Raw genomic sequence first — 14,592 nt, forward strand, 5'->3', positions numbered from 1 at the left:
ACCCTGGTCAGCTTCATGGGGGACAAGGCCGGACAGGGATCATGATGGGGACAGCTACATTAAGTGGCAAAATGGTTACAAGGTTCAGGACAGGGACAGTAGAACGTCCAGCCAGGTGTGGACTCTGCACAGCTGCTCAGACGGCAAACACATGAAGCAGGCCCTGTGGTGTGAGTAGGAGTCTGCTGTAGGTACCGGGGGTCCCACACCCTGGGGACGCCCTTGGGGGTTTATCCACACTCCCACCCCATTGCCTGAGGCTGTCTTGGGGCTTTACTTTCCTTGCATTTCTGGTAGGCCTTGTGTGCATAGGTTGAGCAGGCTCCAGGGTGACAGAATGTCTCAGACAGACAGACAGATGCAGGAGTGCTTGCTGTCCATGGACTCTCTGTGGTGACCTCCAGGGTAGACTAAGGTAGGACACTAAAAGCACCTGCCTGAGACACCTGCTCCGGTTGGCCTCTGTGAGGAAGCCCCTGGCATAGGATGTACAGTCCTAGGATCTCACCTCTCACTCAGTAGTTGGGCAGCCTGCAGGCTGTGCACAGCTGGCCACTGGGCAGCACAGGAGGGCATGGTGGAGTTCCTGGAGCAAGTCTGAGGAGTCCAGCCTGAATCCAGAGAGCTGATTGCTCCTTGAGTCCCCCATGAGTCCAGGAAGGAAAAAGCCTGGGTGTGGAAACTTCCCGAAGGGAAGGAGCTGACCACGCAAGTGGGACATGGCCTCACAGGCCTCCCCTTTTATCAACCACCGTCATGAATGTTAAACACCACTGAAGTGGTGGGTCAAGCACCCAGCTGCCACACAGAGCTGAAGGGGCCTAGGAAATGCCTAACCTGTGTCCTCACACCTCCAGGTTCTTAAGCCCCTGGACTGCTATCATTGTCATCCCCTCTCCCCCAGAGGACCAGCAGTCCCTCTTCCTTCTGTTGCATGCTATCTGGACGCCAAGACCGTCTGCCTGTGCCCCACAGGGGACAATAGTGTGAAGCTGCCCTGGCTATGAGGCAGAGCCCTGGGCTGAGTTCTGGCAGAGGGAGCATGAACATTTCAGAGCTGTCTGCTCCCTGACCACATGAAATGCTGTCTTAGAAGGGAGTCGTGCTGTTTAGAACGTACCATGTCTTCTCATCCACACCCCAAGTCCCTGCGAGCACCTGCCATGGACGCACATCCCTTCCCCAAGTCCCTGTGCAGGTCCCTGTGTACATGCACTGCTGTCAGCATGGGTATTCTGGGAGCACACTGCAGGCCACTTTGCTCTCCTGGGTGTGTGTGGGGGGAAGGACAGGTGGCAAACTGACCTCTGAGGACAGTGAGCTGAGTTGAGAAGGAAGCCGAAGATGTGCTGGACAGACAGACCAGGGCTGCTGTAGGCTGCCATGCTGGGGCAGAGCTCACCAAGACAGGGTTGGAAGCAGATCTGAGTGGCAAGCAAGGACACAGTCCCTGTGCATCTGCAGCCCTGGAAGCCACTGTGTCTGTACGGTGCAAGGCCAGACAGTGATCGTGATGGCCTCTGTCTTCTGAGTTCGAGGCACTGGGAGAAGTGGGGTGTTGCCTCTGAGGTGGGGGTACAGAAGGAAGCGTGTGTGAAACAGTGCACCAGGAAGGTGGCAGCGAGGGGGGATGGGACTCAATGGAAATCCACTAGGACTGATCAGTCCTTTGCTTTAATGTTTTTTAGGACCATCATTTGAAATGTAATTACAAAAGCAAAGCAGAAAACCAACAAAGGAAAATTTGCTTTTGAGGACAAAATAGCTTACGCTGTCTTCAGACCCAGGTTGTACACAAGGCCAACGCTCCATGTTTTTAACAAAGATTTGAGAAAAAGTGTCCCTTGTCTCAGAGCCAGTGGTGTAGCTGGTGTCCGAGGAGTAAATACATCCAAGTGTGTGCTGTGTGGTCAGTGGAAAGGACACTGAGTCTGCTGTGGCTCAACGTAAATTTTAGTGGCCTTCACAAACCAGCGTCTGTGAAATGACTCTGCCATGAGTAGACATGATGACTCAAGAGGAGACGCGTCTCTGACTGACTCCAGCTCCCTGCTTCAGCTTCTTCTTGGCATTGTTGGTGACAACTGACCCAGAGCAGGGGCTGGCTGCCCAGGTTCTAAGAAAATGCCAGCCTGCTTGGAGGCTTTCTTAGTGTGGACCTCTGGCCTCCACCAAAGGGACCTGGGAACCCAGGGTCGCTTGGAGCGGGGTGAGTGTGGAGAAGGAAAGCAGCGCCCTCCTGCCCCAGCCATGCCCAAGAGCCATGTGTGGCTTCCAGAGAGCCTATGCCACTCTGACAGGCATCAGATGTCCCTTGCCAAGAGGCCTCAGAATGACCAGGGTCCTGAGTTGTGAAGGCGGCCTAGGCCTTTTGCCCTTTAAAACTTCCCCGAGTCACTTTCTTCCTCCCATCTCTGCTTCTTTCTAATTCCCAGTTTTAACTGTGAAACACAGATTGCCTGAACTAATAGAAAAAAATCTGTCGAGAATCTTTCAAGACATTGCATAAGATTTATGTATCAACCACCAACCTTTGACTCAATAGACAGAAATTGTTAATTGGGTAATTTGAATGATCTTAATATTGATTTAAGCTTTTAAATGATTTTTTAGATGTTTTATCCTAATGCTATCATGAGACTAGAAGGGCAATAATGATTTTGTCATTCATCAGATTCCCAGATCAAATGGTGAACACCAATGCTGAGACCTGGCTCCTTTAATTTCTCACTGCTTGAGCATGTGTACAATCAGGTGCTTTTTCCTATTTTCTGGTGATTAGAGCCCTGCATTCATGCTTCGGGGTCCCAGCGGAACCCCGACTAAGCAAATTGTGCCCAAGAATATCATGTAGCCTGCCATCATATCTTAACACAAATAATCCAATTGGTGGTCTTTCTTTGACATCTAGATGGATAATACCAAATATTTCTATTAAATTTATTTAGTAAAAATAGCAGTTCATTTTATATGTATATCCTTTGGCCCATGTAACATAAGAAGGGCATTGAAAATCTATTTAGTGGGTGGGAACTGAATGACATCTCTCTCAATACAAACATCTCCACCATGCTCCCTTGGTACAGAACCATACAGCGTCAAGAAGTCACCAGGTGGTCACACACAGGGTCTGCTGAGGCAGCTCCTGCCCCCTGCAGAAAGGAGGGCCGGGCATCGTGGACCACTGCAGCCTCGTCAGGAAGACAGTCTTGGCCATCCATGTTGCTAAAATCTCTCAGTGAGAAGCTTCTCTGTGACTATGCTGGCAGGCTTGGCTGAGACAGTGATGGATAGCTCTACTTTTTAAGATGGATAAAGCTCTGTGGCCTGAGCTGTATCAATCTGACCTTAGGGAAGATTCTGTGCCCACAGGGACAATAAAAGAAACCACATTTTTAATAAAACTTGAGTTGATGGAACAACTCAGAATGACATTGCTGTGCCCCTCTCATACCTCGGGATCAGGAAGAGCTCTAACTTCAGGTGAGCTGTGTATTTGCTTCAAGTAAGGATAGTGTAACTCAAATCTGATGGTAAGTTTACTCAGAGCCATTTTTGTGCTCAATTTCAGCAATTGAAATCTGTGGATCTGTCCATCTATCCATCCATCCACATTCAGTCCATCCATCAGTCCATCCATCCTTTATCCATCCATTATCTATCATCCATTCAATCACCCATCCATCCATCCATCATCCATCAGTCCATCCATCCCTCATCCATCCATTATCTATCATCCATTCAATCACCCGTCCATCTATCCTTCATCCATCAGTCCATCCATCCTTCATCCATCCATTATCTATCATCCATTCAATCACCCGTCCATCCATCCATCATCCATCCATTCAGGCATGAAGGTGTAGCATGACCTTCCTTACTCCTTCTTCTAGTCTTTACTTCTTGACTTCCATTTTTTTCTCTGTTGGTTGATTTTGGTCTTGTGTCTTTGTAGTTGTCAGTCTAATTCTTGGTTGTGTCTTGTTTTTTAACTTAATGTGCCAGTCTGTATCTTTTGCTTGGAGACTTGAGACCATTCACACTCAGTTATTATTGAAAGGTGTATAGTAATTCTTGTCCCTTTGTTTTTCTTGTACTGTTTACTTCCTAATCCTGAGCGGCTTACCTACGCTTTTAGTGAGATTTGTTCTTTCCCTTATGTTTACGTTTGTTTTTATCATCCTCTTCAGTGTGTAGTATTCGTAAGTATCTTCTGAGGTATTTGCTTAGTTGTCATGAATTCCCTTAGTTTTTGTTTATCAGTGGAGGTTTTTACTTTTCCTTCAAGTATGAAGGGTAGCTTTGCTGAATAAAGTAATCTCGGTCGGCAGTTATTTTCTTCTAAGGCTCAAAATACACCATCCCATGTCCTCCTTGCTTGCAGAGTTTCTGTTGAGAAATCTGCTGTTATTCTGATGAGTTTGATTTTTTTAGGTAACCTGGTGCTTCTCTCTTGCAACTTTCCATATGATCTCCTTGATCTGCATACTTAATTTTCTATCTATAAAATGATGTGGAGAGCTTCTTTTCTGTGTGATGTTCTAAAAGCCTCCTGTACCTGGATGACCATCTATTTTCCAAGATTCTGGACATTTTCTGGTATTATTTTGTTGAATATACTCTCTATGTCTTTATCTAGAGCCTTTTCTCTTTCTATGCCCGTGATTCATAGGTTTGGTCTTTTTGCTGATGTTCTGTTTGTATTTTATTATTTTTTTCCTTAGCTTGCCTGAATGTTGTAATTCACCTACCTTGTCTTCATGTCTTTTATTTTGTCTTCAACATAATACAGTCTGTTTGTGTATTCAAGACCTTTTATTTGATTTACTAATTTGTCATTTCCAGAATTTGAAGCAGAGTGTTTTCAGGATTTATCTATCATTATCGAATTCCTCTTTCGTATCCTGTATTGTGTCCCTAATTTCATTCAGCTATTTCTTTTTATACTCTTTGAATTCATTTGTTTATTTGTGCCCTCTTTAACTTCACTGATGAGTCTTATAATTATTCTTTTGAATTCTTTATCTGAGATTTCATCTACTCTACTATCATTTGAGACCATTATTGTGGAATTGTTGCCTTGCGTTTTCATATTTCTTGCGTTTCTGCATTTAGATCTGCCCATCTGAGGCCATGTGGTTGGATGCAAATTTTAGTCACCTTTATTCTTTCAGTTGAATTACTCTAAATTTTCAGACAGGACTTAGTGGTGCAGGGCTGGTGTGCAGTTTCTCTCCACTGGACTGGGGATATAGCACAGTGAGCAAACATTCGTCCAAGTGCTTAGGGTGCTAGGCCTGATAACACCCACTTGCACCATAGGCCCTCCAGTGTAAGCCCCAGGGGCAGCAAGCTTCCAAGCTTAGGGGTATCCCCCAAACATCAAAGAACGAGGGACACAAAAAAACACTGAGTTCTGGACCAGAGGAGAAGAGCTGAGGGAAGCAGGCACTCTGCCCACCAGTCTTAGCACTTTCAGATTTTCTCCCTCCCAGCATTTAATCACCCTCTGGAAGGGATTAGGCTGATTAAATCACATGATCCTCAAGACCTGGACTCTGAGCTCTTGGGTCAACCTGGTAACAAAGCTCCACACAGCTGGGACATAGAGGGGCTCTATTTCCAAAGTGATTCATAGGTGATGGGGCTTGCTTCTTGCCAGAGGCCAGGGCACAAGCCAGTGTGACCATTATTTCCTGAATTTACCACTGCTTAAACCTCCCAGGGTCTGATGTGGACTCTCCTCCTCTCCACAACCCCTTTCATGGCCATCTCCACCCAGGTACCATGCTAGGCTGTCCCCAGGCTCCCTGAGCTATGACAGTTCCTTGTTTTCATGTACCCAGAGTAGGTCAGCCTTCACCAAAGGCTTCCTCTCAAGATGGTACCTGACTGTAGCACTCTGAGATATGAAGAATGACAAAATGTCTGTCTTATCCAATGCTAGACTGCTACAGGAGTAGTCACTGTCACCAACTCCTGCTCTAGGTTTAAGGGTTGCAGGAAATGTGGGCTTATCCTGCATTTAGGTCTGCCCATCTGTCACCAGGTTTGCCTGGCTTACCTTCTGGTTGTGTCTCAGACTTATCCTCCCCCCACACCACGGGGATCCGAGGTTGGAGCACAGACCATTTCCTACTTTTCTCTGTCTGCTTTTCAGCTGTCCTTCAGCTCTTTTGTGTTTCCCAGAGAGCTTCTCCTCTTTTTCTCTTCAGAATATACCCTCTGTCCTTTGCTACCCTGACTCTTCTCATTCACAGAGTCAAATGGACGAAGGATCTAATCTGCCATCTTGCCCCGCCTCTTGAGTTTGTTTTATTATTATTATTGTAACCACATCGATGGAAAAATTTCAGAATATGCAGCTTTAAGAAGGGAATTAAGAGTGCTATTATTAGCTCACTCTGACATGGGTTTTAATATCCAAGTAGCATTTATTTCATGTCATGACTAGACCTAAACTTCTCCAAATGTTTGTTGGATATCAAAATTGATTTCATTTTCTCTCTTAAAATTAATGCTTAGATTAATAGTCTTATGGCTAAATCTTTGCACAATCCTAACTTATTTCCTGAATGCACATTCTTAGATGTGAAATTATAGTGTCAATGAGTAAACCCAGCTGAAATTCTTATTTTGAAAATTCCAAATTTCTTTCACCCAATTTTCCATCTGCACTTTTTTCTTTTGCTGGTGCTGGGGATGAAGCCCGTGGTCTTCGGTATGCAATTTTACCACTGAGCTACACCCCAGCCCAAATCTGAATATTTTACCAGTTTACATCCCATCAGCTTCTTACAAGTATGCCTACTTGCTAGTTGTTCTTTTAAAAATACATTTTTTGTGATGATAAAGCAAAGCATATTTACAAATGCACTCATTTGTCCTCCCACCTTCCTATCTCCAAGGGATTGAGGCACAACAATGTTCCACTCTTGGCAAAGCGGGGTGAAGGTAGAATGGAGGGAGAATAACATCTGGCCACAGTGGGGTCAGAGCACAGCACACTCACTCGCTGGGAGAACTCCATTTTTAGGTTGTATGAAGGAGTTTCCTGGATAAAGGGACATTTATACTGTACGACTTTTTCTTCCTTCAAGCGCAGTAGAAGCCCTGAGTTTAAAATATCATTTCAAGAGAATCAGACAACTGCAATCCTACACTTCGATCCCTGTGTTGTGTGCTTGGTGCTGTCTTGGTTTTTCTTTGATCCTGTCCAGTTGTGGCATGGGTTGAAATGCGATTGCAGTGGATACCCACAGTTGCCCTGACATCTGTGCAGTAAGTAGCTTTATTTTGCTGAGAGGGTAAAGCACTCAGGTTGGTGACTTCTCTTGGGGCTATGTACCTGATAGATATCAAAGTTCAGATTTGATCCAGTATGGAGCTAAACAACCACTCAGATTTGTGGGTTGGGTAGCAGGTAAACTTGACATTACCCGTCTGCGGGAATGTTGTCATGCATAATTTAACAATGTAAAAATAGTAGCATTGACCCTTTTTTTCATGTGCCTTTGTCAGTTAAGAGGAAATTGGAGGGACTATTGGGCAATCAGACCTATAGATCGTGAAGGGGTGGCCAACTGAACATTTGAGTTGTGTGACGGGAAAATTTGCTTGTAGGAAAGAGTGATTTGTGTCACAGCCTGCAGCTGAGCATTCCTTGGACCTGCACCCTTGCCTTTCAACAGTACAGTTCTGCTGGAGAAGAAAATGGCTTGCGTTAGGTTCTGTATTTGTTTGGGGACAGATTGTGTATTGTGTTACATGTCTTTTCCTTCATTTTGCTTGCTGACTTTTGACTATTCAGGGGTCTCAGTTTGAACAGCAAAGTGGAATTATTTTGATTATTTTCTTTAAATCCCAAAACCCAGTTAACCCAGACTCATTGGGGGTGGGACTCTGGTATCAGTGTTTCAAGAGCCCTGCAGGTGATTCCAGTCAGAGGCCAAGACTGGGAACCTCTGACCTCTGTGTCTCTTGCTTTGTTGATTCTGTGTGTTCCAGCAAAGGTGGCATCAATCTGAATTTTGGTGAAAGAATTTCTAATACTTTGTTGTCATTAAACTTAAAATTTATAAACCCTCAAAATATTACCCACTAAACTGAGTTGATAGTCCTTGGTACAAAAAGGGGTTAAAGTTTGTAACATTCTAAGTGGTTTTGTTGCACTTTGAAAACTGAGACATGTGTGTTGTATCCGGGATCTTCTTCATTGCCTCTTCCCTCAGCTTCAGAGCTATCTCCCAGCTAAGCATCTCCTGGCATTCATTTACAGCCCTGTGTTTAACTTCCCTCTGCCTGTTGAGGAGTTTGTGTGGAATAAGGTCACAGTGTCCTACTTTACTGCCTGGGAATGCCTTACTTTTAGCATGGTTTATTACAGACTGAAAACTTGTGAATTCTGGATCTAAGATTACGAGAAGTGGATCCGTCTTTGACTTTTGAGGTCGTGTTACCATTATGTCACCCATGAGGACGTGTGGGAAGGCTAGGGTCCTGGTTGGAGGCTGCAGTTCTAGGAAGGGCTGTGGACTTGGTAACAGAAGATCCTGAGACCTCGAGGTCAAGGAACTTGTTCAAGTTCATAAATCAACCAATTTCTGTTATGTGAGAGTGGACATGAGGAATTGATAGCAGAGAGGTTTGAAATTGAACTGCAATGAGGTTTTGGAGTTTCCCGTGGACTTCAATTACCTGGTCTGTCTTCTCACCGTGAGACAGCTTTGCCGTGATTCCGTACAGCAAAGCTTCTTTTGAAATGCACTCCACCGAGAGACAAATGGCAAAATGGATAGCAGACTGGCAAATCTTCACGCTTTTTCTACACAAAACGGAATTTTGGTGTCACTATTCCCACATCTCATCGTCACTGTTCTATTACTCTAGTTTTAAACTTTAGTGTGGAGGGCAAATTTGATTAATTGGTGATTTTAGTCTTGCAAGAGAAAAACTGAATGAGACAGAATAGAGATTTACAAGTAGTAACTGTAATAGCCCAAGGAGAAAATCAGCAATGTGGAAATAAATTTGGAAGTGGTTAGTCATGTTGTAAAAGTGTTTTTTGAATTCATTAAGGATAATCTCTCTATGCTTCTTGAAGGGGGATACCTCGTACACTGGCGTACTTTGAGAAGCTAGAGGAAGATGGCAACTAACATTTAGTGAGTGCTTACTGATTGCAGGCTCTGTCCTAGCTCAGTGATCCCCTCAACTCATCCCTTTCTGGATCTGGGAGCTCAGCTCATGCATTCCCCCTGATGGTCTTGAGCACGTCAGAGGGACTCCTGCCTCAGGGCCTTTGCACGGGTGTCTCCTTGCCACGGAGAGCCTTCCTAAGTTTACATCTTCCTTGCTCCTTGCTCCCTCCACCTTCCTACTCTCAGAAGTTGGCACCACCTGACCAGGGAAACCCAGACGTGTCACGAGACTTCCCCTAGCAAACGTCTCACCACCTCCTCTTCATTCCCCCACCAAGCACGCCTTGAGTCTGTCTAGGTCTGGCCATCCCTCAGCTGAAACTCTCTGCGTCTCTCACTTAGGGTGTGCTAGTTTTCTCCCCGCAGTGCTGCCTACTTCTCCTCTTACAGATCTTCGAATGACAAGACAGTGGGGCTGCAGACAGCAGCTCCTGTTCACGGCCATTGCTGCCCTCATCCAATGTCATGACACAGAAACTGGTGGCTTTCCACGGTAGTTGGGCCAAGCTGCCTTCCTGACCCCCAGGTGTTGCTCTGCAAACTTGGGTCCTTATAGAGTTTAATTCTGTCTCCATAGTGGGCACAGAACCGTGTCTCCATACGTCCTCAGTCACGGGGGTCTGGTGAGGTGGAGCACCTGTTGATGTGCAGGGGCTTTCTCTAGACTTGACGTAGCTTCTGCCATCAGTAACAGTGTCCTGATCGTAGGACTTTAATGTATCTTGGTGTCCTGACGCCCTGGCCTTGATCCAGGACAAGGTGCAAGGCCATGGAGTAGCATCCTCGTCCACACGAAGTGGGAGGGAAGCCGCTCACACTCCTTGCCCAGCTGGGCAAGCGTTCTCCTCTTCCCAGCTTGGATGACCTCTGTTTTACCAAATGTATTTTCTTCAGCTACCGAGATAGCATTTGATGCGCTGCTTCCAACTCCTGACTTGGTAAATGAGTTAATCGACTTTTGAATACCAAAACACTCTTGCAAATTTCTGAAAGACATCCAACACGGCCATGACTTATGACAGTTCACTGGTGGGTCTGAGTTGCCACTATGTCTTTATCTGAGCTTGCAGATACTCACGGGTGAGGCTGGCCTGGTCTAAATTGGATATCAAGTCTAGTGGCCTCGGGGAGCAGGACCCGGACCTGTCCTCTTTCATTGCTACAACAGTGACATTGGAGCACCCCGTCTCCCAAAACTGTTGGAGCGCGTTAGTCAAAACTGTCTGGTTTGTCTTTCCTTTCTGGGAAAAATCTTTTACAACTGCTTTGGTTTCTGTAATAGTTTTAGAATCTGTCAGGAATTCTATTTGTGTTTGAGTTCTTATGTTAAACATTACCTATTTGTGTGAGTGTGGACAGTTTTGGCATTGTTTTAAGAATTTTATCTTATTCAGACTAGTGTCGTCTTTCCTCCCGTGTCAATTTCTTCAGAAGTTTGCTGTATTCTCTCAGAGCACCAAGTTTTAGCCCTGTCTTCGGATTCCTCAGAGCTAAAGAGGAGTGGGGTGAGCTCACCAGGCTCAGGCCACACGTGAATGGACTCCCTCGGTGTGGTCTCAATCCATCAGTGAGCCTGGCAGGTCAGCTTGTGGGCCAGGCTGGAGGACACAAGCCAGTGTAGGACAGAATCGGGACAGACTTACCTGTCTCCCCTTAACCTCCTGTCTCTGACCAGCACGGCCCCTGTCCCGCAACGGCAAAGGAACACGTGGAATGAGCTTTGCCGAGCTTCAGCGTGGGCTGGTGCTGGCTGCAGCACCAAGGCACGGGGGCGAGGTTTGCCATCAAGTCAGTGGCAGTGTTTGATGTCCAGGTAGGACTTGCATTTTAAATAACCGCCTTGGGACTGTGTTTGGTGATGTAAGGTGGCAAAAGAGTGTCTTCTCAATCCCTCTGACCGATCAGGAGCTAGGGGCCTGCCTGGGTTTTTATTCAGGACAGAAGAGAATCTCCATCAAGCAGACTTAGGACAGTAGGAGACAAGACTAAAATGCTTTGGGCTCTGTCTTGTGCCCCTGCTTGCTCAGCGTGCAGTCCACTGGGACATCTTGGCCAAATCACAAACCACAGGAGAGCTGAGGTCCCCTCGTAAGGATGCGAGTGGCATGCACCTTGACGTACAGCACCTCCCAGCTGCAGGTGTGAAGGTCGGAAATCATGGTGTGGACTGTGGTTAACATGTGGGGGGGCGTGGGGAGCGGACAGCCCACCTCCTGAGGCTGACAGGGATACGGTGAGAAAACACGCACCTCGTCCTCCTCCACACAGACGAGCTGCGGGGATCCGGTGAGCACAGCACAGCTCCTTTGCTTTTTCTCTCATTTACTGAGTTGGGCACTGGCTCTGGTTCACTTCATTTCATTTCTAGGAGGGCTGGCCTTATGACCGTGTCCCTTCCCTTCACGTGACCTGGGCCTTGGCCTGTGTGTGCACCTTCTAGCCAGTCAAGCCTGTTAGCTGCATAGAATCCACTTCTATTAAAAATCCCCCATCATTACTTCATTCTCCACGTTAAGAAATTCTGGAAATCCCAAACAAATCACAGGGAGAGCTGAGTGGTGGCACAGGGCCTTGCCTCCAGGGCACCTCCAAGCTTATGGCCTCAGGGACCGTCCTGCTTGGAAACTCCTCCGAGCACTGGGCGGTGTGCAAGTCCTGCTCACCCTCCTCGGAACCCTGCGTCCTGGACATGGGCCTGTGCACTGAGAATTCCTTCTGAGCAATCTGAGCCTCTGCTGTCAGCATGACATCCCCTAGACAGCCACACACACTCACACACATTCACACGCGTGCTCACACATGTCTGCAAGTCACTCCACACACCTGCTCACGCACTCACACACACTCACTGTCCTCACTGTGACGCCACACATGCTTTGGTGATGTATCTGCCCTTCTGCCCTTCCCTACCTCCCTCTTCCTCCCTCTGTTCCCCTAACCCTTCCCTTTGTAAAAGCGACCAGCCCAGTAATGGCCGCACGTTGTTACTGAATCGTGGGAGATATTGCTGAAGCTTTTGCTTCAAGAGAACTGTTAACTGATGTTACAATGCTAGTGACACAGACCTGGCTCTCTTAAAAATAATTATAGATCAATAAATTATAGGGTGAATTATAAAACAATTATATAAAACAATTTACTGCAGTGTTCCTTTAAGTACTGATAGGACAACTGACTTAATTTATCACTTTGTTTTTCCTCTTTGTAACTGCTAAGTGGGGGGCGGGGAGGATTGACCGTGTGCGTGGCCAGGACGCCGGTGTTAAGGACACCATCTGCCTAGCCCCCTCCCATCCCCACTCTGCAAAAGGACATCTTGGGGGTTGTGTCAGTTTTAACTCTCCTTATTACCCTGATATTAGGTGATCAATGTCTTCAGACCCTGGGAAAATGCCAGCAGAAGGACAGAAGGAACAGGCGATGGCACAAACTCTAGGGCCCTAGAAAGCACAGAGATGCTGAGGCTCTGAATGATCTGCGTCCTCCCAGCCCCAGAACCCACGGGCAGACACACGTGGCCAGCCACTGTGCAGACTCTCACTGTGGGGACATAGGGTCGAGAGTCACTTCCGCAGGAAAGGAGAAGCTGTTCCTGCTGGAGTTTAGCATGGGGAGGGCTCTGGTGATGGCAGGGGAGACCCAGGTCCTATTGATTGAGTCTGCCACAAAGCCTCTGCCGCAGTGTAGGTCACAGGTCCCAGCACCACGGGGCTGCAGAGTGCAGCTGGCCACCTGGTCAAGTCCAGGTCGTCCCCCGCTGCTGCATCCCATGTTATCTGAGAGGAGCTTGTGGTCCCTGTGGAGGAGGGTCCCTTAGCTCTATGACATGGTGGCCCAAGGGGGCGTTTCTGCATCTGTGTGTGCTTTGTATGGCAGCCTGTGTGAAGAAGGAGGTCCCAGGCGTCCTCAGCACTGCTTCTGCAGGACTACTCAGAGCGTCTCACCCGAAGAGCCCCCCATGGTGCCCGAGGATGCTGAGGGCTGGCCTGCCATGGGCCTTCTCCATTATGCCCCTTAGTTCCAAATAAGAGAGGCAAGATCTGAGCATTATATCCAGTCCTAATAAATTTCCAACTAAATATAACTTCTATCTTTTTTATTGAGGCAAAGTTTACAGAAGAGTGATCAGGATTTAATAGTCATAACGAAACATTTTGAAGAGAGTAGCTCAGTGTGACTGCCGACTCTAGCTCCCCAAACACTGTCATCATCTCAAAAGGAACCCTACCTGTTAACCAGGTGCTCCCTTCCCCTCATTCTAGGTCCTGGTAACCAGCAATTTACTTTCTGTCTCTGTGGACTTATCTGTTCTGGACATTTCATGTAAATGGATTGTATAATATATGACCTTTTATCTGGATTCTTTCACAGTACAATATTTTCATGCATATGGCAATGTATCATTTTTATGGCTAAATAATATTCCACAGTGTGGATATACCACATGTTCTTCATCCATCCATCCTTTGATGGACACTGGGCTGTTTTCACCTTTTGACTATTAACCACAACGCTGCTGTAAACATATGTGTGCAGTTATTTTTTGCACATCTGTTTACAGTTCCTTTGTGTACACTGGGTCATACAAAGATTCCATGCTTAACTCGTTGAGTGACTGACATCACTTCCATGTCACATTCCCACCAGCAGCGTATGAGGACTCCGGCTGTCCGCTTTCTCTTATTGCCGTTCTAGCAGGGGTGCAGCGCTTACTCTTCATCATTTGGATTTGTGTTTCCCTGATGGATAGCGACGTTGACCAGCTTTTAAGTGCGGTCTCTGTAAAACGGAGTAAGGACTCAGGAGGCAGCTTTTTAAGCCACACGGTGCCCCTGTCTTTCTTTTTACTCCTTTCTCCCCCATCCAGACTCCACGCACACACTCACTCAGACCCCCAGGCCTCGGGTCTTTGACTTGAAGGACTCTGTGGGAATTATTTGACCCAAACCCTGGCTTAGGATGGTATCTGTTGCGTGTTGAGTGCTGTAGTGAACTTGGAGACAACACAGACACAGTGACATCTTCACAGAGTTTCTGCTGGTGCGTGGAGCGTGACACTGGACAGAGTCACACGGTAGGTGGACCTGGCATTGAGGTGCAGGCCGTGTTGTGAAGGGTATGTGGACTGAGCCCTGGCCTACTGGTTGGGCGGAGTTATCTTACAGGGAGCTGCCTCTGTGGGATTCCCATGCTGGAGCAAGGCACGTGGAGTGTGTGGACCAGGTGTGCCAGGCCGTGGGAGGCCAGAGGTGCTGGGCCGGCCACCTCCGCTGACAAGGCTGGGATGTACCTCGGATGCTGGGAGGCAGAGGTGTGGTCATGCCTACAGCCGGGTCTCCCATGAGCTGGTCTCAAGACAGGGTGGTGCCAGGGGCTGCCCGTGCTGGCTCAC

The sequence above is a fragment of the Castor canadensis genome, chromosome 2 (genome assembly GCF_047511655.1).
Source record: "Castor canadensis chromosome 2, mCasCan1.hap1v2, whole genome shotgun sequence".
NCBI classification, from domain to species: domain Eukaryota; kingdom Metazoa; phylum Chordata; class Mammalia; order Rodentia; family Castoridae; genus Castor; species Castor canadensis.